General features: G+C 31.9%; 2 long non-coding RNA genes across 2 annotated transcripts; both read left to right on the top strand.

The window, feature by feature from the left end:
- The first annotated feature begins 6,241 nt into the window (after window positions 1–6,241).
- LOC139486903 (uncharacterized) lies at window positions 6,242–7,713 on the top strand. The gene is made up of 2 exons (XR_011655674.1): window positions 6,242–6,970; window positions 7,324–7,713. It is a non-coding gene; the product is annotated as an uncharacterized lncRNA (long non-coding RNA).
- Window positions 7,714–14,855: 7,142 nt separating this feature from the next.
- LOC139486902 (uncharacterized) lies at window positions 14,856–18,891 on the top strand. Its single transcript, XR_011655673.1, has 4 exons — window positions 14,856–15,002; window positions 17,617–17,715; window positions 18,040–18,093; window positions 18,831–18,891. It is a non-coding gene; the product is annotated as an uncharacterized lncRNA (long non-coding RNA).
- Window positions 18,892–22,664: the final 3,773 nt, after the last annotated feature.

Below are 22,664 nucleotides of genomic sequence, written 5' to 3'. Positions count from 1 at the left end.
TAATATAATGAAAATCAAAAACGCGCCTCATACACTAACACTGCATATTCACGTATATAGGGAAACCAACTTTTTCTTCATTATTCTGATTTTTTATGTATCGTCTGAGTTGTTGTCACACGAACGTTTACTCCATAACCATTTTGTTTTCTATATGTCATATTTTGCCGCATTTGTTGCTTTCCCCAATTCTTTCCTTTTGTATATATTGTTATGATATTCTCCTGGAAAGAACTCTTTTTAAATAAAAGGGATCAACGAACCCATTACCTTACATTTAAGATAGATCAGTAAACATGGGCATAATTATGGGTGATTATTCAGACTAGTGCACTCATTTAACAGTTCAAACAAGGCAATGCCGAGCGGTGGCATCCCCTCGTATGTGACATATTGGGGACAAATATGAACACTATATTTGTATATGACACATGCAGAAAATGGTAAATTGAATATGCATCTTTGATACATAAACTATTCTTTTAGAAATCAAACAAAAGATTCAGTAACTGGAAATACCTTTAATATTGTCTTTAGAATAAGCAGGTAAAAAATTGAGCAACCAATTTCCTGTGTATTATGCTATTTTAACGAGAAAAAGCAAGTCCATCTGCATGACCTTGACCTTTGACATTGAACGTAAAAAATGTCAGATCATTACAAGGAGGAACTATATACCAAATGTGGTTAAAATCTTTTGAAGCATATTGGTTTGAGAGTGTCAACAAGGGTGGTATTGCCTTGTATTACGACTGCCACTGTGACCTTGACCTTTCAACTTAAACGATTAATACCATACCAAGGTTTAAACATTTTGGTTCTAGAGTGTCCATAACAATTTTATCTACACGCAACTTACATGTAGTAGGCGAGGGTATGTTAAACTAAGTTTTATAAGAATAAGACAAAAAGATCGATTTCCCGCCATGCATGGCAGACTTGTACAGAAACGATATGTTGTCGAAATTCTGTTCGTATCATAAAAAAGTTCAAAACAGGTAGAACGCAGTTTTAGATCGTTTGTATACTTATCGTAAGCTGTACACGACGTCTTTTATACATCCTATGGCCATCGCGCCATCATCGTAATCAATCGTGTAGCCTTCGTAATCCATTGTGTAGCCTTCGTGATCCATCGTGTAGGCTTCGGTTGAGTTATGAAGCTTAAATAACCGTCTTCGGTTAACCTTCGTATGTCCATCTTTTGCTATCGTATATGATTTCGGCACCATCGTATAGACTTCGTTATTCATCGTACTTGCTTCGGTTACTTTTTGGTATTTCAACGAGATCGGGACCAACTTCGTACGAACTTACAATTTTCGCATTCGGGTGTCCATCGTATATAAAAATCGGGACAGTGTGACACGGGCATAAGGACAGGTGCAAACGAATGCATCGGGCTTAAACGTTGTTTAGAAAGTTTTGGTCTTCAATGCTTAGGCAGGAACCCTGATGTTTAGTGGTTGTCGAATATTGATGTTGTTCATAAGTTTTCTCGTTTTGTAAAGATGGTTTTACACTTCCCATTTTTGCAGTCCATTACATCTTGCAGTTTAGTTTGAGCCACGTCTCCGTGTCGAAGATCATACTTTAACGTATAGGTGTACATTTTGTAATACCACCAAATCATGGTACTTCACATCTGGTTGCATACGAAAGTAGGTCTAAAAAAGTATTCCCTTGAATTTGACCGTTGTAGGTAATTAATCCTACATTTAATTGCAGTAAAACTATTTCTGTGTCATAAACATATGTCTTGGGTATTTCAAAACATCATTATTTTTTATTTCTGATTTCTATAGATAATTTTGTAATCTTGAGGTTACATGGTGACTAAACCTTGTACAGAGATAGAACAAGGGGATAAATTTGATTGGTTAACTTCCAATGTTGGTTATTTTCTTATATGCAATGAAATGTTATGTGAAACTTTTCTATAGAACTGGACAGGATGAAACTTTACTCGTGCCAAGTATTTCTTTATTTGAAAGAAAGATAAATTCTGCACGATTTTTTTTAAAAATGTGCAAATTTAACAAAGACTAATAGGGGAAATCAATGGTGGTATTACACTTATATGGGAAGCTGTACATGCACCTATGGCCTTGTGAGTAATCTGATATGTTAAAATTTCTTGCTATTTAAGTGAAATAATACAAAAAATTAAATATTCTGAGTGGATTGAGTCTTCAAAACACATTTTATGAGAAAATTGTCTTGAAATAAGACTGTACAATGAATATTCAGTTGACAGAACAAGTCATACTAAGTGCATATATTTATTTTTTTGGAGGGGGGGTGGGCTTTTTTTCCTTATTTCTTATATTTTGCTGTGATATAACATTTTCCTAGGTAATACTTAAATAAATATATAGTTATAAATACATGAAATTATTTTTAATGTTGTAACTACAAGTTATTCACTAAAAGATAAGCCTTTTATGTCCCTCTTTGGAAAGCGGCGTAAATTTAATTTGTACGTAAGGACTTATTGAAACTTCCTTGGAGACAGTAAACTTTTATATGGATTGTTTATTCTGCTAAAATGCTTCAATTACTCATTTCTTATAACATTTCTACCATAAATGAGTGAAAGTTACCCCAATATTTTTATTTATTGGCCTGAAAAGTTGAAATTTTAAGGAAATGAGAGGTATAAATTGACCCAAAGAGACCTTATAAAGAAGACAAAGAGCTTTATTAGTGGTATTTTATTTTCCTAAAATCATCTTGTGTATCATTTTCAACTGTTTGTAGGCAGATAAGATAGATATTTGATCATTTATTGGTCCACATTCTATTATATATTGATGCGGCTAGGTTTGGATTTGTCGAAGAAATTTTGCTCGAATCGCTGTAGATGTCGTCTTTCATTATACTAGATTTTTCTCAAACTATTGAACTGATTATGACAATACTTGACAGAAATGCTTGAAATAACCAGTATTACAAAGGGAAAAAGTCACATTCAGTTTATTCAACAAAAAGGTCTTCTTTAAATTAGGTGTAATACCACCAAATCATGGTACTTCACATCCGGTTGCATACGAAAGTAGGTCTAAAAAAATATTCCCTTGAATTAGACCGTTGTAGGTAATTAATCCTACATTTAATTGCAGTAAAACTATTTCTGTGTCATAAACATATGTCTTGGATATTTCAAAACACCATTATTTTTTTTGGTGATTTCTATAGAAAATTTTGTAATCTTGAGGTTACATGGTGACTAAACCTTGTACACAGATAGAATAAGGGGAGAAATGTGATTGGTTAACTTCCAATGATGGTTATTTTCTTATATGCAATGAAATGTTATGTGAAACTTTTTCTATAGAACTGGACAGGATAAAACTTCACTCATACCAAGTATTTCTTTATTTGAAAGAAAGATAAATTCTGCACGATTTTTTGAAAAGTGCAAATTTAACAAAGACTAATAGGGGAAAATCAATGGTGGTATTACACCTATAATGGTTTACTTTTACAAATTGTGGCTTGGACGGAGGGTTGTCTCATTGGCACTCATACCACGTCTTCTGATATCTATCTATCAAACAACAAAGATATAGAAAACAATAGTTGTGCAGTTATATATGTTGTTGTCGTATAAGGTCGTTACAATTCAAACCCTTCACAATCATTACACTTAAAAAAAAGCTACTCCTTGATATAACTGGAATTCGATAACCATAAATCAACATATTTTCTAATTGCTGTTTATTGCTTAATTTCTACCAGCCTATAGACCAACTTAATTTTTTTAACTTAATAAGACCGTTTGTTTTCTCGTTTGAATTGTTTTACATTGTGTTATCGGGGCCTTTTATAGCTGACTATGCGCAGTATGCGGTACATAGCCAGAAATTAGTTGTGGTTTTGCTAATTAATATTCATAATATGTAAATGAGAATTGTACATTGACATTTAAATTTTACGTGGGAACCTAGAGTTCAACGACTACACCTACAAGGTTTGGATTTGCTTATTCTTTTGAAATTTAAGTTTCAAACAACCCGGCAACCTGTTTTTGTAATAACCTTGTAAGCCAATTTTCAAAACGAAGTTTGCAAATTTGACGTTTCAGCCATTTTAGCCTGTATTTTACACTGCAATGTTAAAAGCCTCTCGCTTCGATTTTTAAAATAGCTCAGGAACCTGTATTTTTGCAACAACAGTCATTATGTTTCGTTTAAATGGTGTATATTGTTGTGTATATTCATTTTCTGCCCCTGCAACCTGTCTATCACTTAAATTAAAATTAAAACAGACATTTTTTTTCAAAATTCCCTATCATTTTAATGTAGTTTCCGTGACCCGTATCCGATTTCTTTAGTATAATATTCAAATAAGCAAAGTGGCGTTGATTTCTGGATATGATGGGCTTTGCTCATTGCTGAAGGCCGTACGGTGACCTATAGTTGTTAATGTTTAATGTCATTTTGGTCTTTTGCGGATAGTTGTCTCATTGGCAATCATACCACATCTTCTTTTTTATAGATATGTATTCGAAGAAACAGATGTAATTATTTAGACAACATATGCTACTCTTCACAAAATACACAAACCTCGTCAAAAACAAGATTGTTTGTGAACATCTTACAAAACTAAAACAAAACATCTACAAAGAGGCACATACCTTCGCATGTTCCTTCTTTAAAGACGTAGTCTGCGCAGCAGTAATATTTGATCTCCAAGACGGCACCTTTCCTGCAAATGTAATATCTCATTGTATTGCATATGACAATGGTATTCATGAATGTGATACAATGTAAGAAAATCAGTAGAATGATCATAATATCACGGATACTCAGTAAAATACCGAACTTCAAGTACTAGTACCTAAAAGAACTTATCAACTACTGGAACGAATTGATAGCGAATTTCATTCTCTTGACTATTAAAGTAGATGTATTTTACAAAATAGAATAACGGTTTAAACCTGGTTTAGCTAAATCTCTATTATCTTTTGTCAAATCTCTTGACCGCTATTGCAAATAAGATATGTATGAACTCAATTAAGTAAAATTGAGAATGGAAATGGGAAATGTGTCAAAGAGACAACAATCCGACCAAATAAAAAAAAAAAACAGCAGAAGGTCACCAACAGGTCTTCAATGTAGCGAGAAATTCCCACACCCGGAGGCGTCCTTCAGCTAGCCCCTAAACAAATATATACTAGTTCAGTGATAATGAACGCCATACTAATTTCCAAATTGTACACAAGAAACTAAAATTAAAATAATACAAGACTAACAAAGGCCAGAGGCTCCTGACTTGGGAGGCTCAAAAATGCGGCGGGGTTAAACATGTTTGTGAGATCTCAAACCTCCCCCTATACCTCTAACCAATGTAGAAAAGTAAACGCATAACATTACGCACATTAAAATTCAGTTCAAGAGAAGACTCAATTAAGGAACATATGAAAATCTATTATACATTTCCGTCATTTCGTCCTCAAAATAGAAAATGATTGTTTTGATACAGTAAATCTTTGACGGAACTTAAATGTTTAACTCTTCAAACTCCGATTGACAGTAGTAAAACCTTTTGGGGATTTTTAAAAGAAAATTCAATTATTATTTCAAACATGGATATTCATTAAGTATATGAATTCATTTTTCGTTCTCCATGTATATCTATACAAGGTACTTCTATATGAGACACTATATATTCATAAGAAAAGAAACCAATTTCAATTATGAAAGTAAAAGTACAGAAATCTGCTGGAAATATTTCAGATTTGATCAGTTGATGTGTGTTTTGTAAATGTCCTTCAATTAGTTTAATAAAAGGAAATGATTAATTTCATGGATTGATTCCGGTTATTCATTACATAAATACGTACACGTGCATCCGTTGACTCTATGGTATAAATTTTAGTTAATGAACCTTAAATGGAAATAATACAAATATAAAAAAGACCGAATTTTAAGGATGTTACAAACAATAGGCCCATGACGACGTCGAACATTGAAACCAAAACCCATTTCGTATCGCAAGCTATATGCGTATTAAAGGTACCCTACCCTATATATATGTTAGCGGCAATAAGAGAAATTAGGCATTAAGCTTAAATCCTAGGCAATAAGCTAACGCCTAGGCATTAAGTTATTGCCTGAAATTTCCAGGCATTAAGCTTATTGCCTGAAATTTGGTGATGATTATTCATCCTATTGCCGAACATGATTTTAGGCAATAAGTGAAATTTTAGAATTTAGGTGTTTCTAGTGATTTTTCTTGAAATAAAGTATTTTCTTAATTATATTCCTAATATTAATATACGTTTATCTGACAAATCTTCAAATTTTAGTACTTTTCTTATTTAAAACAGAATTAACTCATACTTTTTTGTGGAAGTACAAAAAAAAAAAAGGATTTAAAAAAGTGATTGTATCCCATAAAAAAGGGGAGATTCTATATAATCCTTATAATAATTATTTGAAAATGTTTACACTTCACTGGTCAAGCTGGTTTGAACTGGTCAAAAGTAGACAAAATTAAGATATGATTTTTTGCTCATACCATTTTATTGGATAAGTAAATTTTCTTTGTTAAAATATTTGTTAAATGCCCTCAGGCCATCTTGTCTTTTCACTTCTTTATCTGGATTATTCGCATTAAGTGACACCATGTCTATTGAGGAAAAATTTCTTGAATCTTTGAGGTCTAAATTTGAATCAGGGAAAACAAGGAGCATATACCCTAGAGTAAAGTACCATGATCATTTGGCAAAGATTAAACTTTTGGAATCATCAGAAAAGAAATTGACAAAAGATTACTACAATTTAAGAAGGTATGACATTTTTAATATTGGTGGTTTTGAAAGGTTGATAACTTTTTTGTCTTCCTAGAGGAACTCTATGGTATTTTGGAAAAGGCACATAAAGAAACAGGTCATGACGTACCAATACCTATGTTTGATAGAGGGAAGGGTGACAGTAGAAATTTATTCGGCCGAGTCATTGAGGTTAGATGTTTAATCAAAAGTTGACTGCATCATTAAAATATCATGTTTATTAAATACTAAACAGAAAGAAAACAAGAAAAGTAATTATGTTTATATTAATGTAGGAAGGGGGTTATGGGACCAGGCCCCTCCCCCACTTTTTGAAAAATCCAGGATCTGCACCTGACGAAAATCAGATGCGTATTAATGCCACAAAGACAGTTGAAAATCACCATATGCAACACGAATTCATTTCATAATTCGCAAAATGCAAATACCTAATTAATTCTACTCTCAGAAATAATTCTTTATCGATATTTTAATGAAAATAATCAAACTGCCTGCAAAAGAATTTTATCTGTTTATTTTTTCAGGTCAATGAAATGGAAGAGGAAATTAATTGTGAAACAACTTTAAGTGTACGTGAGGCAGCAACTCATCAGTCATTATCCGGAGGTCAAGGATTTTTCAAATGTTTTTGTAAAACTATATGTTTAAGTAACCGGTGCAAATGCAAGAAAAACGGGAGAAAGTGCAATAGTCGGTGCCACAGTTCTACAACTTGTGATAACAAATGATTTTAACACAAATTTGTATCAAGTGTTCATGTTTTATAAGTATTATTTGACGAGTTTTAATATAAAAACATATCTTATCTGTGATTTTATTTCCAGGAGATGACATTTTAAACTTCAGTTCTCGTAATTTTATTATGTAACAAATGTATAATTTTTATTTTTAATTGAATAAATGTCTTTTATTTACTCGCATTTATACTTTAGGCATTAAGCTTAATGCCTGGACACATTTTTCAGGATTTAAGCTTAAATCTTAGGATTTAAGACTAATGCCTAACATCATTTAGGCATTAGACTTAATGCCTAGGCGTTAGCTTATTGCCTAGGATTTAAGCTTAATGCCTAATTTCGCTTATTGCCGCTAACATATATATAGATAAATCTTAAGCAATTGAACAGAAGAACTGATGGTCTGATTTGTGATAATATTTGAAAATAAAATATTTTTACAAACATCAATGAGAGACAACCACTTGAATGCATGCTCCTGGTAAGAAAACAACCCAAACAACTTTTTGTGAGTTGAACATATTTCTAAGATGTCATTTCACCATCAACTATATACAAAATGATAAATCAGCACAAGTATTGAAAAAGAGCACTCGCATTTATAAAATTCTAATCAGCCCAACCGATTTTGAATAACTATATATACCAGAATTTACAGAGGAAACTATCAATTAGTTCTCATCAAACATATGTTGTGTTGTGACGTCATTAGATGTCAGGTAATCATATCTTTTGCAATGCTAGAATATGCACGAAGGAATTGAGGGGATGTTGGACTAATGTAAAGCAAGTACAAACAACAACTGAAATTTATCTACAATTTGAACTGTTTTCCTTTAATGTTACTGCCTAAAGCTGTACGACATGGACAGGCCTTTATATTTGAAAATATTAGGTAAATACGGCATGCATCAGTGCAGCAACGTCACGTGCGCTAATTAATGCACGTCAATGAATCACCGAAATACACGCGACATCATTTATACAAACGAACAACAACCCCAGCTTTTTTGTACGCGTAAAAGTAGATTTACTATTTCATTTTATTTCATTTTACATTCTCAACCAAGAAATAAACAGAATAAGAGCGTTTTTGTTTCATATTGACCTCATCCGCTCGAAAATCAGCTCGCTTGAGCCAGCTCGCTTGGTAGTCTTGCGAAAACAGTCAGTATAAAAAAAATGTCATATTCAATATATATGTGATATACATACCACTGCATTTCATTTGAAAATTTATTTTTATTTTTGAATTACTGTTCAAAAAACTATCCAACTGTATTGTATCTAAACAACCCAATGGAGAAAACTGCACTACCTTCGTATTGTGCATTATTAAAAGTGGACCTATACTGTAGTAGTATTTGGTCATTAATATGTAAGATATAAGTCAAAATGACAAAAATCTATCAACAACAAAATAAGTAAATACATCTTATTTTTAATATACGTTTTCAACAAGTGTTTTTGAAAATATGTCAAAGTCCTTTTTCGTCTAGAAAACGTGTGAATATATTTAACAAAAAGTATCTTAGACAATGTTAGATATGCCAACATTACTCATTGTAATTCCCGTATAGACTCAACATAACGAGATGTAATTTGATTTAACTATTTACCAGATTCCTGACTTGCTGCTTCTTGCTTACATAGGATATTTAAACTAATTAGAGAAGACCTCTCGAACATTGGAATGACATAAGTGAAATGCATACAATAATCACTATCTGCATGCACAATTGAAATTGTTATTCGAAGTTATTTCAGAAAAGGAGAATTTCAATACATGATAGTTATGCTAGTAATTTTGCGTTATGGATTAACTATTATCAGATCATAAGAAGTACCTTATTTGTTTTCTACAAACACTTGCAAAATGAACATTAAATAATCCCAACGACACAAATAAACTCAGCGAAAAACGCCCAGCCTTCATAATTCTAAAAGGAAATAAATGAATCGGAAACATTCAATGACTGAAATGCTAAAACAAACACATTAAAAAACAAATCTATGTGTGTTTCATTACAGAATTTGTGTCAATAGAGTAGAAACATGTAGGTGGATCAATGTTATTTTCTACCACTTACGTATACGCGTCCTTGTCGTTTAATTTTTTGTTATTTTCAACTCATACGATATCATATAAAAATAAAACATTCAATAACTATATTTTTTTCTTAATTATAGTACGTGGTTTTTTTTCATGTTTATCATAGTCATATCCTTGGTTTCAAATATAGTCCGTCCAAATTATGTTTTCTGTGATTAGTCAAGAGAAACCATAATCCAACTAGTATACTCTATCGTACTAGCGGCAACCTTAAACATTTCTCCATTGGCTATCATACTCTGAAAGAAGATTCCTGGAAAGTAAACTTTTGTTATTTCAAATATGACAACGACCATCATCTCAAATTTGGGATAATATAAAAAATACAATAGACAGTCACTTGGATGTCTGTCCACTAGATATTTATAAGGATTGTCAGGTAAACCAATTATTACAAAAGTTAGATATGCTACCGGGTATGATTTGTCATGAGCCAACGCCTCACAAAAGACCATAGGACGTAGAATGTAACACAGGTAGGTCACCACACAAGCTCTAAAATAAAGCAAAACCCATGCCACATAGCAAATTATAAAAGGACCCGAAATGACTAATGTAAAATAGTTCAATAAAAAAAAAAACTAAAGGCCTTATTTATGTAAAAGAGGATGAACGAAAACCAAACATATACAGAAACAAATGCTCAGCCTGAGACAGGTGCATACAGAATATTGCAAGCGCATCAACCTCCCATTACATGGGGAGATTGGTTTAACACTAAACAACAACAGAACAGCATCAGGACGTTCACAATTTGAAGAAGATAAATCGATAGCGGAATCCATAAATACTACGAAACAAAACGTAGTATCTAGAAGACGAACGGACACATGTGAACATAATAAAAATACACCAACTTCAACATCTAAAATCTATAATTCAAGGCAATCGTGTATCGTTTGCCAAGAAGACACTGAATATTTATTAACTAGAAATTTGTACTTTCCGACGAACCTTTTAATAACAGAACGATACGTTTTCTGAATAAGTCATCGTAGCAGCTGCAAGCACTTGAATATCGTATTCCGTAGAAATGTACACGTCATACGCGAGAGAAGTTGCTATATTGCTGCTGAGGTGGGATATATTCATGGTTTTAAAATTGTTATCGTATTTTTGTCATATATTTTGATACTGGGATGACCTATGTGTTGTCAAAATTCGTTGTAAATACTTCGAAATTAGGCAGAAGAAGTTATATCTGATTATGTATGTAAACGAGTGGTTGTATTTTTAGGTTCTAGAACTTTATCTTTTTGAACTTACCTTGTAGTTCGGTATTTAAAGTAAACCTCGTCTCTACTTATATCTGCTTCTAAGAAAAACAGCAATGCCAAATAAAAAAACAATAATGAACAACATATGGTTGAGATTGCCCCACACTGGATGCAGGTTAGTGTGGTCAGGCCTAGGGTTAAACTAGTTATATGTGCACACAAGTCTCCAAAGATCTGTACTTGTCTTGACCAAGTCGACAAAAAGATCGATGATTAAACACCTGCACAGTGCATCTACCAACATGAATGCTATCTCGACTATTATTTGATTCAAAAAATAGGTGTAGTTACATTGTTTGTCGACTTAAAAGGAAGTGAGTACAATACCTCCGTATTTGTTCCCTTCAAAGCTAGAATGGACGAAATTATAATGTAATAAACTTTAAATGAACTTTAATGCAAACTGAACTGCTTTTGAATTGACAAAACATGTAAAGTCAAGCAGATGTTCTCAGTCAGGAAACTGCAGTTCATTGGTTGTCGTTTGTTTGGTAGATAAGTGTTTCTCGATTGTTTTTTTGTTTTTGTTGTTTTATATTTATAGATAAGACCGTTGATTTTTCTGCTTCAATTGTTACACTAATCATTCTGTGTAGCTGTTGGTTCGGTGTGTGACAAGGCTCAGTGTTGAAGTTCGTACTGTGATCTATAATTGTTTACTTTTTACATATTGCGACTTAGATAGAGAGTTGTCTTATTGGCACTCAGGTTTTTAAAAATTTGAATATTTCCACAAACGAAAATAAAAACAACATAAAAAGTACTTCAAATTAGTTTTATATAATGTATGGTATTAAATCAATGTTGCATGTTTTCAGGAAAATCATCTTATGACGACCTTGAACGAAGTATTTCAATTTATATCCGAAAAGCAATGTTTCTAAAATTCCTTTAAACCTATCATAGATTTTTGGTAAAGGGTATCATTTCGAGTTAGTTTTGGTTTTAAATAAAAAAAATCCTTAAATGTATGAAATTTCAGTTTGAGAGATATTTTTACGAATTCATGATTTGTATGTTTATACCATTGTCAACACGGTAAACAACCTAAACTAAAAAGTTTAATAAGATAGATTTTTTTTATTACATGGCATGGCACTGGTGCAACTTTTGAAAGACAATTTCTCTTTTTTTCCCTTTACTTTCCTATATGTATACACAGCCAAATTTTGCTCACGTGAATTTCACGTGAATCTCATTTCACGTGAATTTCACATGAATTTCACATTAATTTCACGTGAATTTCACATGAATTTCACGTGAAGTGATTTCACGTGAAATTCACGTTAACTTTTCACGTGAATTTCATGTGAAGAGATTTCACGTGAAATTCACATTAAATTTTCACGTGAATTTCATGTGAAATTATTTCACATGAATTTCACGTAAAATTTTCACGTGAATTTCACGTGAAAAAATATAAATGGTTTCTAAGTTATAAAATATTAAATGAAAATCAAAAATTTTGTCAACATCTCATACCTTGTATTTGTGTATCATATATTAGCTTGGAATCTCAATTTAATTTAAAAATTTATATTTTCACGTGAAATTCACGTGAATATTTCACGTTAAATTCACATTAAACAAATGATGTTAAATTCACGTGAAAAATTTCACATTAAATTCACATGAACAATTTCATCAGAAATAAACATGAATCAAAACCCCTGTGAAATTTATGTTTCATTTTATCTGAATTAAACCATGAGTTCATAAGAGAAATTTGAATTTATTGAGTTAATTTTTTGCAATATATATATGAAAACAAATTCACATGAAATTTACACATACTATTGTTCATTTCAATTTTGCAGAAGTGAATCATATCAAAGCTGTTATTCTTTGTGTCTAAAGATGTACATAAAAGAAGGACATAGAACCAATGTTAATGGTTAATATTTATCATTTTTAAGCATGAATTATCTCCCTTGATAGTGGATTAAATGCAACTACAAAAATATGTTGGTCTTTAAATATATATTTTTATCACTGTTTATATTAATTATCTCTAGTAGAATCACAAAAATGGAATTTTGTATACATGTGTAACTCTCATTTGAATTTCAAATTCATAGATGCATATATTATAGTGATGGACTAATTGATTTAGTAGTAATGTTTCTATAATTATTAATTTGTAAATTTAATTACTTTCACACATCTAATATCTTCTTTACTTTTAAACTTTTAAAAAAGGAAAGTAACTCCACTTTATGAAATAGATACTAGCTGTTACTGTAAATAGATCATTTACTTCCAAAAAATGAGTTATCTCCCTTTTTTTTACTGTGCATGAAACTTTTCCTCAAACTATTAAATTAAAGTAAAAAAAAAATTGTGAGCAATTTCAATCTGCACAGTAGTTAAACATTAAATAGTACATGTGAATAAAAACAGTAAGCATACAGAAAAGAGTTTTATATGTACTATACGTTGTCAATAAATGTAAATTAATTTGAATGTATATCAATTTTTGAAGTTTCTATATTTAAAGTGCAGTATAAAACTGCTATGTTTTCACAAATATCAAAAATGTCTGATTCAACATGCATTATAAAAGTGGCGAATGTTAATAACTTAATCCCTTAACCAAATTAAGGAAGAAAAAATATCATATCAAGGATTATATGTGTATTGACTAGATAGCAATTTATTTGTTTGTACACTTTCCAAATATTCCATACTGTTTTTTATACTGTAAAAGATTTCTCAATTTCCCGAAAGAGTTGATGAGTTATCGGGGTTTGTCAAACAATGGGGAAAATTTAAACTAAAACATGTAAAAAGCTTTATCTTTATTTAGTTTTTATAATTTTTGGTATTAAATATTAGGTATATTTTAAGTAGTTTATTTAGGATTGTCCTTATTACTCTGGAAAAGGTTAATGTAAAATTTTGAGTGTCCCCATTCTTATGGGAATTATTTTCCAATCAATGTAGGGAAATAGTTACAGAAAAAAAAGGCAAAGTAAATAAAGTTGCAATAATTGACAGATATGGGTCAAGGATATTGAAAAAGTCTGAGAAGACTTGTAAAAAGAAAAGGTACCTTGGGAATGTGGTAAATCAACCCCCCCCCTTTTCCCATACAATCTGCTTCAGAACTGATTTCAATTTTTTAATTATCTTTTAAACTTTATTTATAATGAATAAATTTATGGTCTTTAATATACATAATGTCTTAGATTAGTAGTCTGTTTATTGTCTGCTATTTGGACAGGTTGTTGTCTCTTTGACAATTGTTTTCCACTTTCATTCTTAATTTTATGTGTTATGAAAACTTATTGACTGACAGTAAAATATTATTTTAGAGACAGACTTGCCCCCCTCCCCCCCCCCCCTCTTTTTTGGAAAATAATTGGTTGCTTATATAAAAAATCACTGAAGCGTGACTGGGGCGGCCCCTTCTTAGCCAGTCAGTGGGCCCCCATTTATGTACATTTATGGATCCCCCCCCTGTATTCTAATTCATGGTATTTGAAAGCTAAATGTGTGGTAAATGATTGCTAATTAGACAAGGCTGGTTTATTTCTCATTGAATTTAAGTTATAAACATTTATCTTTATAAATATATATATATTATTTCACACAACGAAATCACAGTCATAATCTGTGATTTTACTAAATAATATAATAGTCCCAGTTATTAATTGAAATAATAGTTAAATAAGTTATTATATTTTATAAATTAAAGCCATATAAAAGGGTTGTAAGGGTTGTCCATGTGGAGGTGCTCCTTTGTAAAGGATGCTTATAAAACAAAATAATTTGTTATATGTTCCAAGAATTTGTTTTGTATTTAATATATAGTCACTATATATTACAAGATTGGGGATACCTTTTTTTCACATGGAGAAATACTTTGAACATCAGCAAAATATCCGCCAATCTGTAGTCCGGACTCGGACTTTTTTTAAAACGCTTGAAAGATACAGATTATGACGCGTTTGAAGAAGAGAAGAACGCAGCCGATAATAATTTGTCAACAACAATAGTACTTGTTTTAGCTAATTTAACAAGACAACCAATGCCAAGGAGCTATGAATTAATAAATACTCGAGGATATACTACAGGTAACTAAAAAAATATGATTAAATAGTGCAGGAATAAACAGAAATCTGCAATTACTGAAAGCTTCCATCTTCCGTTTGACATAATTCATTACTTCACGTTCGCCCAAGTACCTGTTTGCCCTGATTTGTTTTTTTATATGTTGTCTGCTTGCATAATTTTTATTATTTGAACAGAGTATGGCAAAGAATATTGAAAAATTCTGCAAATATGTATATTGCTGCAAACGAAAAATTATTTTCCCTTTCATTTTGCAGTATTTAACAGTCTTCACAATTAACTGTTAAATCTACAGGCACAGAGCTCAATTTTTGATTTTTATAAGTTAGATTCTGTAGGCCTGTCCTGTAGATAGGATTTTTACAGGCCTGATAGCAATTTAACATGCCTGGGCTGCCACTCAGCGTGAAGACTAAGTATTATAACAGAGACATATAATAAATAAACTGTCTGTTTGTTGTCTCTTTGACATCATTCCACATTTCTATTCTCAATTTTGTCAAAATACTTTTCATGTTTTACAATACGTACAAATGTATATGTACATCATTGTTTTTACTAATTTTTTACTAGTTTATCAAAACAAAACCTATTAATTTACAGTCTCACTAATTAGCGACAAGAAGAATATTTTTTTATCATTCAAACCGATACTTCATTGTACATGTTGTACTACATGTATCTTATCTATGATCAACTCAGTCTTATATAGATAACAAAACACTTGCAGTTTAAATATCGCATACATTTGTACATGTATGACACAGGACAATAGTTATCACATACATGTACATTTGTACATGACACAGGACAATCACTGACAAGTTTCAAGACTTCCTAGCAGTAACTGAAAGCCAGCACAAATACCTAGTCTGTGGTACACTTTTATTCCTCAGGTGGCTGTACCTCACTTTTAACATTAGATATCATTTAACGTCATATCATAAGGAAAACAACTGTGTTGATTTCTCTTATTCAAACATATCTGGATAACAATTTAAAGAAAACTACCACAAGGGCCAGAGAATTTCCTGCTAGGGGAGGGAATTGTTCCCATACATTTTTGTAAGTCTTGAACTGGCAAAAATGTATGAATCAATAACTACAATAAGACGATACAATATAAAACAGATGTGGAATTGATTGTCAATGAGACAACTCTCCACAAGACACCAAATGACAAAAAAGTAACAGCTTAAGGTCACCGTACAGCCTTCAACAATAAGCAAAGCCAATATCACCTACTCAGCTACATTTACATGTACATTGTATGGACATGATGGAAGACCCCAAAATCACAAATGTATATATAAAACATTAAAACAAGAAAACTAATGGCTGAATTAATAAACAAAACAATGATAAAAAAACAAATATCATTAAGTAACTAACAAAGCCACAAAGAAGAACCACTAAATTACAGGCTCTGGACTTGGGACTGGCACATTATACATGTACAGAAAGGGGCAGGGTTAAACATCATTGACATGTAAGGAAAATCCCAACTCTCACCCTTATTATGGTTATATTTATTTTAGATCATGACAAGCAGTAACAAGTTTACAGATCAAGCTCAATATATATTCTGTTCAGAAAATAATAACTTCAGATGTTTTATTTTTGCAGAGCTATGTAGTCCTTGGACAGTGGCGCAAAAAATATTCATGCAAATAATCAGTTTATTTCTTTTTTTGGGGTTATAATATATATTTTAGGAATAAGGGGCCAAAAAGGGCCCAAATAAGCATTTTCTTGGTTTTTGCACAATAACTTTAGTTTAAGTAAATAGAAATCTATGAAATTTTGACACACGGTTTATGACCACAAAAGGAAGGTTGGGATAGATTTTGGGAAGTTTGGTTCCAACAATTTAGGAATTAGGGGCCTAAAAAGGGCCCAAATAAGCATTATTCTTGGGTTTTGCACAATAACTTTAGTTTAAGTTAATAGAAATCAATGAAATTTAAACACAAGGTTTATGACCACAAAAGGAAGGCAGGTATTGATTTTGGGAGTTGAGGTCTAAACAGTTTAGGAATAAGGGGCCATAAAGGGGCCCAAATAAGCATTTTTCTTGGTTTTCTCACCATAACTTCAGTATAAGTGAATAGAAATCTATAAAATTTAAACACAAGGTTTATAACCATAAAAGGAAGGTTGGTAATGATTTTGGGAGTTTTGGTCCAAACAGTTTAGGAATAAGGGGCCCAAAGGGTCCAGAATTAAACTTTTTGTTTGATTTCATCAAAAACTGAATAATTGGGGTTCTTTGACAAGTTTGATATGCTGAATCTAATTGTGTATGTAGATTCTTAATTTTTGGTCCCGTTTTTAAATTGGTCTACATTTAGGTCCAAAGGGTCCAAAATTAAACTAAGGTAGTACGTTACATTACAGGGAGACAACTCTGTAAAAGTCAGTTGAACAATTTGATAGTTTTCTATTGTTGAGGAAAAATTAAGCTTCTCAATGATCAAAATTAGTGTTTGTCAAATTGCAATATAGACAATAATTTTTTTTCTGATAATGTGTGTGGAATATAGCTTAAGCTACAAACGTTTAGAAAAAGTAATTTTTGATGTTGATTGGTGTAATTTTACACAATATTATTTTCAGGGAGACTCGGGAGCACCTGGTGTACCCGGGGCAATAGGAGAAGTTGGAATTAAAGGAATGAAAGGAAATTCTGGACCAAGAGGACCAGCTGGACCTCCAGTAAGTACTATCTAAAAAAAACAAATAAAAAAAACAGTTGGATAGCACATATTTGTAAGAATATTATAAATTGTGTAAAAACTGTTAAACTTTGATAATTTTTATTTGGGAAATTATGTCTTAAGCAAAAAAAAGTTTGCTATGAAAAAAATTAATGTAGATCTGAATGCATAGTCATTAGTGCATAACCTTATATGTTTATAAAGACTTTCTAGTGATTAATGTAAGCAAAGAATCACAAAGTTTTACTATAAAGGATTTTTTTATTTTAACATACCTTTTGATGGAAAGTCAATATTAAAATGATTACTTTGTTTACTTAAGGGCCAACCAGGAGTACAAGGAACTTCAGAACCTAGAGGAAATCCAGGCCCTGTGGTATGTATTCAGCAGTGTTTGTCACATGTAGATTTAATGTATATGGTAGGCTTTTTATGGTAGCAAATATTGTAGGATTGATTGATAAGTGTTTGAGTTATGCTGAGCTCACATTAGTATGCTTATACACCACTTACAAATAAGTAAAAAGACAACTTAATTAACATTACTCTTGTACAATATATAGGCTTTTTTTGGACCACAGATAAATTATCACTTTGTGATTGGTTAAAAGCCGTCACGTGGTGACCCCCTATGAGACTGTATCGGGTTAGTAAGTTTCATATGGGGTTCATGACGCGTTAATGGCGACGTCATCTATTAATGTTGTTGTGTTTCTTTGTTTTTTTTTAACAAAATGCCGCAGAAAAAGTCCAGCGTCCGATAAATTCGTTATACGATTAACTACTGACCCCCTACAGATCCATAGAGGGTGAATAAAACTCATAGGGGACTCGGCCTCCAGCCTCTGACACCCCTATGGATTTTACTTACCCTCTATGGATCTGTATGGGGTCAGTAGCGAACCATATAACTTATAATATTTATTTTAATGAATGTTGTATGTTGTTGTGAGAACAGATATATTGAAAACAAATTCATATATGGTTGAAATTAATGCCAAAGGAATTAGAAAATTATGTATCGTTAATGATTAAAAAATGTATAGTGTAATGAATGGTAAAAAGTATGTTTTTCGTTGATTTAAATTAATAATACAAATGTGCATGTTTTAGGGAGAAGCTGGTTCCACAGGACCACCTGGCCATGGGTTATCAGGAGAACAGGGACTACTTGGTAAGTAAATATTTCACGTGAATTACGCGTATAAGCTCGATTAACGTGAAATTCACGTGATTTTTTTCACGTGAAATTTACGTTAATTTCACGTTAATTTCACGTGAACAAAATTTGCCTGTGTATAACACATTTAGTGAATTAATTGATTTATCCCGTATGCATTGAATTCATTTAAATGTTAGCATTAATCAATCCCTGGATTATATATTAAAGTATCACAGTTCCGTAGTAGAAGCGATTGTGATTTTTTAAATTTTTTTTTTATTTAGAAAAATATTTCAATATATGTACAAGTTGTTTCAGATACATTCATTCTGTGAAAATATCGTTTTTTCTAGATTGTATTTTTGCTCATAAAACAGGCGGTTTTATTTTCATGTTTGAAGCGAAAGTGACTGCGTGTCTTCTACTTTTTCTGCCTTGAATTATTTGTCTACATCGTCTTCTTTAGTGTTACTGGCTGGAGTTTCATAATCTTCACATTCAGTGTAGTCGTGATTAAGATGATTCGTGTCTATTGTGGCTTTAGATTCGACAATATCTAAATCTTCACATTCTGTATAGTCGTGTTTAAGATGTTTCGTGTCTATTGTGGCTTTAGATTCGACAATATCTAAATCTTCACATTCAGTGTAGTCGTGTTTAAGATGTTTCGTGTCTATTGTGGCTTTAGATTCGACAATATCTAAATCTTCACATTCAGTGTAGTCGTGTTTAAGATGTTTCGTGTCTATTGTGGCTTTAGATTCGACAATATCTAAATCTTCACATTCAGTGTAGTCGTGTTTAAGATGTTTCGTGTCTATTGTGGCTTTAGATTCGACAATATCTAAATCTTTGCATTCCGTATAGTCGTGTTTTAGATTTTTAGTATCCAGTGACAGTGGTTGATATGGATGAAGGTACCCAGAATCGCGGTAATTATCTTCCGAGTTGTCTCCCTTCTCTGTTAATGAGTACTCATGAACATCCACCGCAGAAGAAACAACTAGTTGGTAAGGATTGATAGAACTGTTGCTTTTTTCTTTCTTCAAATGCTTGCTTCCACCTTGCTGAATTTTTTCTTTTTTCTTTGTTATTTTTTCTTGATTCACTGCCAATTTAATATCGGACAAGTACCGCTCGTCAATTTCGTCATAATCATTTTCATTTGTGATCATCTCACCTTTGGTTCCATGAACAAGACAATTTATATCCATTTCCAATTCGTTTGTATTTTGTTTAGGCACATTTGAACCTACTTTTCTTTTACCCTTTTTATAACAGATATTAGCCATTAAAATACATATAATGAATGCCAGTAATCCGAAACTACCAAAATATACACCACTCTTCTTGTTCAGAAAACCTAAAAATGTTAATTTTTTATATTAGATTTTAAAAAATTTCAAAAACTATACAGTGAAGAAATATTACAATTAAAAATGTTAGGTTTTCTCTGTAATGTAACGCTTTGATTATTGACATATATTAATACATTAATATCTCTAAGGTCTCCGTATTTGATTTATATTATAGTGTTATCAACTGACTGTTTCTGTATTGTCACTGGTATAGATTCAAGGTTTGCTGTATTGGCCTCGAGACCCGTATGGCCAATACGCCCCCCCCCCCCCCCAGCCTTTTTCTGTATTGGCCCTAGCTGGTATTTTTCCGTTTCAAAACTTTAAGACGTTACAAAACATTGCACATCTTTTAACCTGTTTAAAAAAATATTATACAAATGTTTTTATGCATAACGATGCTTCCAAAGTTAATTAATGACGTAAGAAAATTGAAAAGCGGAAGTGAACGTCCTGTATTAGCCCTAGGGCCAGCACGGCTTTTTTCCCGCTTTTTTCTGTATTGGCCCTGTTCGAAGAGCAATATTACATCTTGATTTATATCGACAGTGGAACGTTTTCAGTATTGCACATGCTGATTTATCCGTATAAGGGCTTATTTGCTCATACCATTTAATAATACTAATTATTCTGCATAAGACTGAAATAAACCAAAAAAGATAACACACTACGATGTCAAACTAAGATTTATATCTTTTAAAAACATTCTAATATCATTTTGATTTCAAATATTTTAAAATTGATTAGCCCTGGAGACATATTAACTATCGAAATGGGTTTCTAACGTAGTCTTATATGTACCATTAAAGTCATTGCTGTCTTATTAGTACATAACTGTTTTCTTATTTTATCAAAAATCAAATGTGTGAAGATAAACAATAACTTTTTCTAATTATTATATTATAGTAGTTTACCTCCATTATCATTTGAGTCCTTTGCTGTTTTCTCTAAAACAAACAATACAAAATAAACAATAACATGAAATTTTAAAAGAACGGTTTTGTTTTACTTTCATTTGAGTCATTTCATACAAAGTATAATTGTGTTTGATAAGTAAAACTAATGAATACTTTCCTTTTTACATTCATAAATAGACCTGGGTACAGGAGGAAGTATCTATCAAGTATTTACAAAACATAGTTTGTACCTACTGATGTTAATCGGTTCTAGTAGAACTTTGTGTTGATGTCAGATTTAGGAGAGAAATATTCTTTAATGAAAATGTGAAATCATACCGAGTCAAGGAAAAAATACACCGAAGAGGATACTTTTTAATTGACAACATATTTGTTGGATTTGGAGGATTGGTCTTCCAGCAGACTTTTGGAATCCCAATGGGTACCAATTGCGCTCCTCTACTTGCAGATTTGTTTTTTTTGTATTCCTATGAAGCAGAATTTATCCAAGGGCTTGTACAGAAAGGAGAAAAGAAATTAGCCCAGTCTTTTAATTTCACCTTTCGGTATATTGATGATTTACTGTCTCTAAAAAATAATATATTCAGTGATCACTTACATTTAATATATCCAAGTGAACTTGAACTTAAAGATACTATCGACACATATAAATCTGCTTCATATTTCGACCTTTTTCTCGAAATGACTACTGATGGTAGGTTGAATACCATAATTTATGACAAACGCGATCATTTTAATTTTCCTATAGTCAACCTTCCATTTCTGTGTAGCAACATCCCAGCGGCACCAGCATATGGAGTATATGTATCAAAGTACGTTGATTTTGTTGAACGAAGAATACTGCTTTCTCAAAAGATGTTATTACAGGGCTATGAATCAATCAAATTAAGGTCATCACTCAAGAAATTTTACGGTCGCCATCATGAGCTGATTGGCCATTATGACAAAAGTGTGTCAGAAATCATATCTGATATTCTTCCTTATTCATAATAACCTTCCATCCTTACCAAACTGAACAAAGAAATAACACGACGGGTGCCGTATACGGTGAAGGAAATGCTTACCCTTTCGGAGCACCTGATTTCACTCCCGGTGTTTAGTGGAGTTCGTGTTGTTTCATATTTATTATTGATAACTGTTGATGTAAATGTCCTTTGGTTTTGTGAGTCTTTGTTTACACCTTGGTTTTAATTGTTATTGTCTTATTAAGTTGGGGTTTTTTTTCAAAGGCAATCATTCAAGAAAGCAAGCGAAGGGGAACAACTGTTTACGATCTTCAGTCAATGAAGGTAGCTTTGCATCATAAGAAGACATGGAAGTATCCGCATATCTTCAGCTTGCTGGACAATGCACATCACAAAAATAGAAGTTTGAACTCAATGATTATAGAAAAATTAAAATCTATAAGTTAAAAATGGGGTCTAATGATTCGAAAGAATAGATTTTTCTTAAAATAGACTGCAAATGGTTGAAAAGGAAATGCCTAAAACCTTGATCCTAAGTATTTACC

This window comes from Mytilus edulis, chromosome 8 (assembly GCF_963676685.1).
Source record: "Mytilus edulis chromosome 8, xbMytEdul2.2, whole genome shotgun sequence".
In the NCBI taxonomy this organism is placed as follows: Eukaryota; Metazoa; Mollusca; class Bivalvia; order Mytilida; family Mytilidae; genus Mytilus; species Mytilus edulis.
This window is presented reverse-complemented; position numbering and strand designations above follow the sequence as displayed.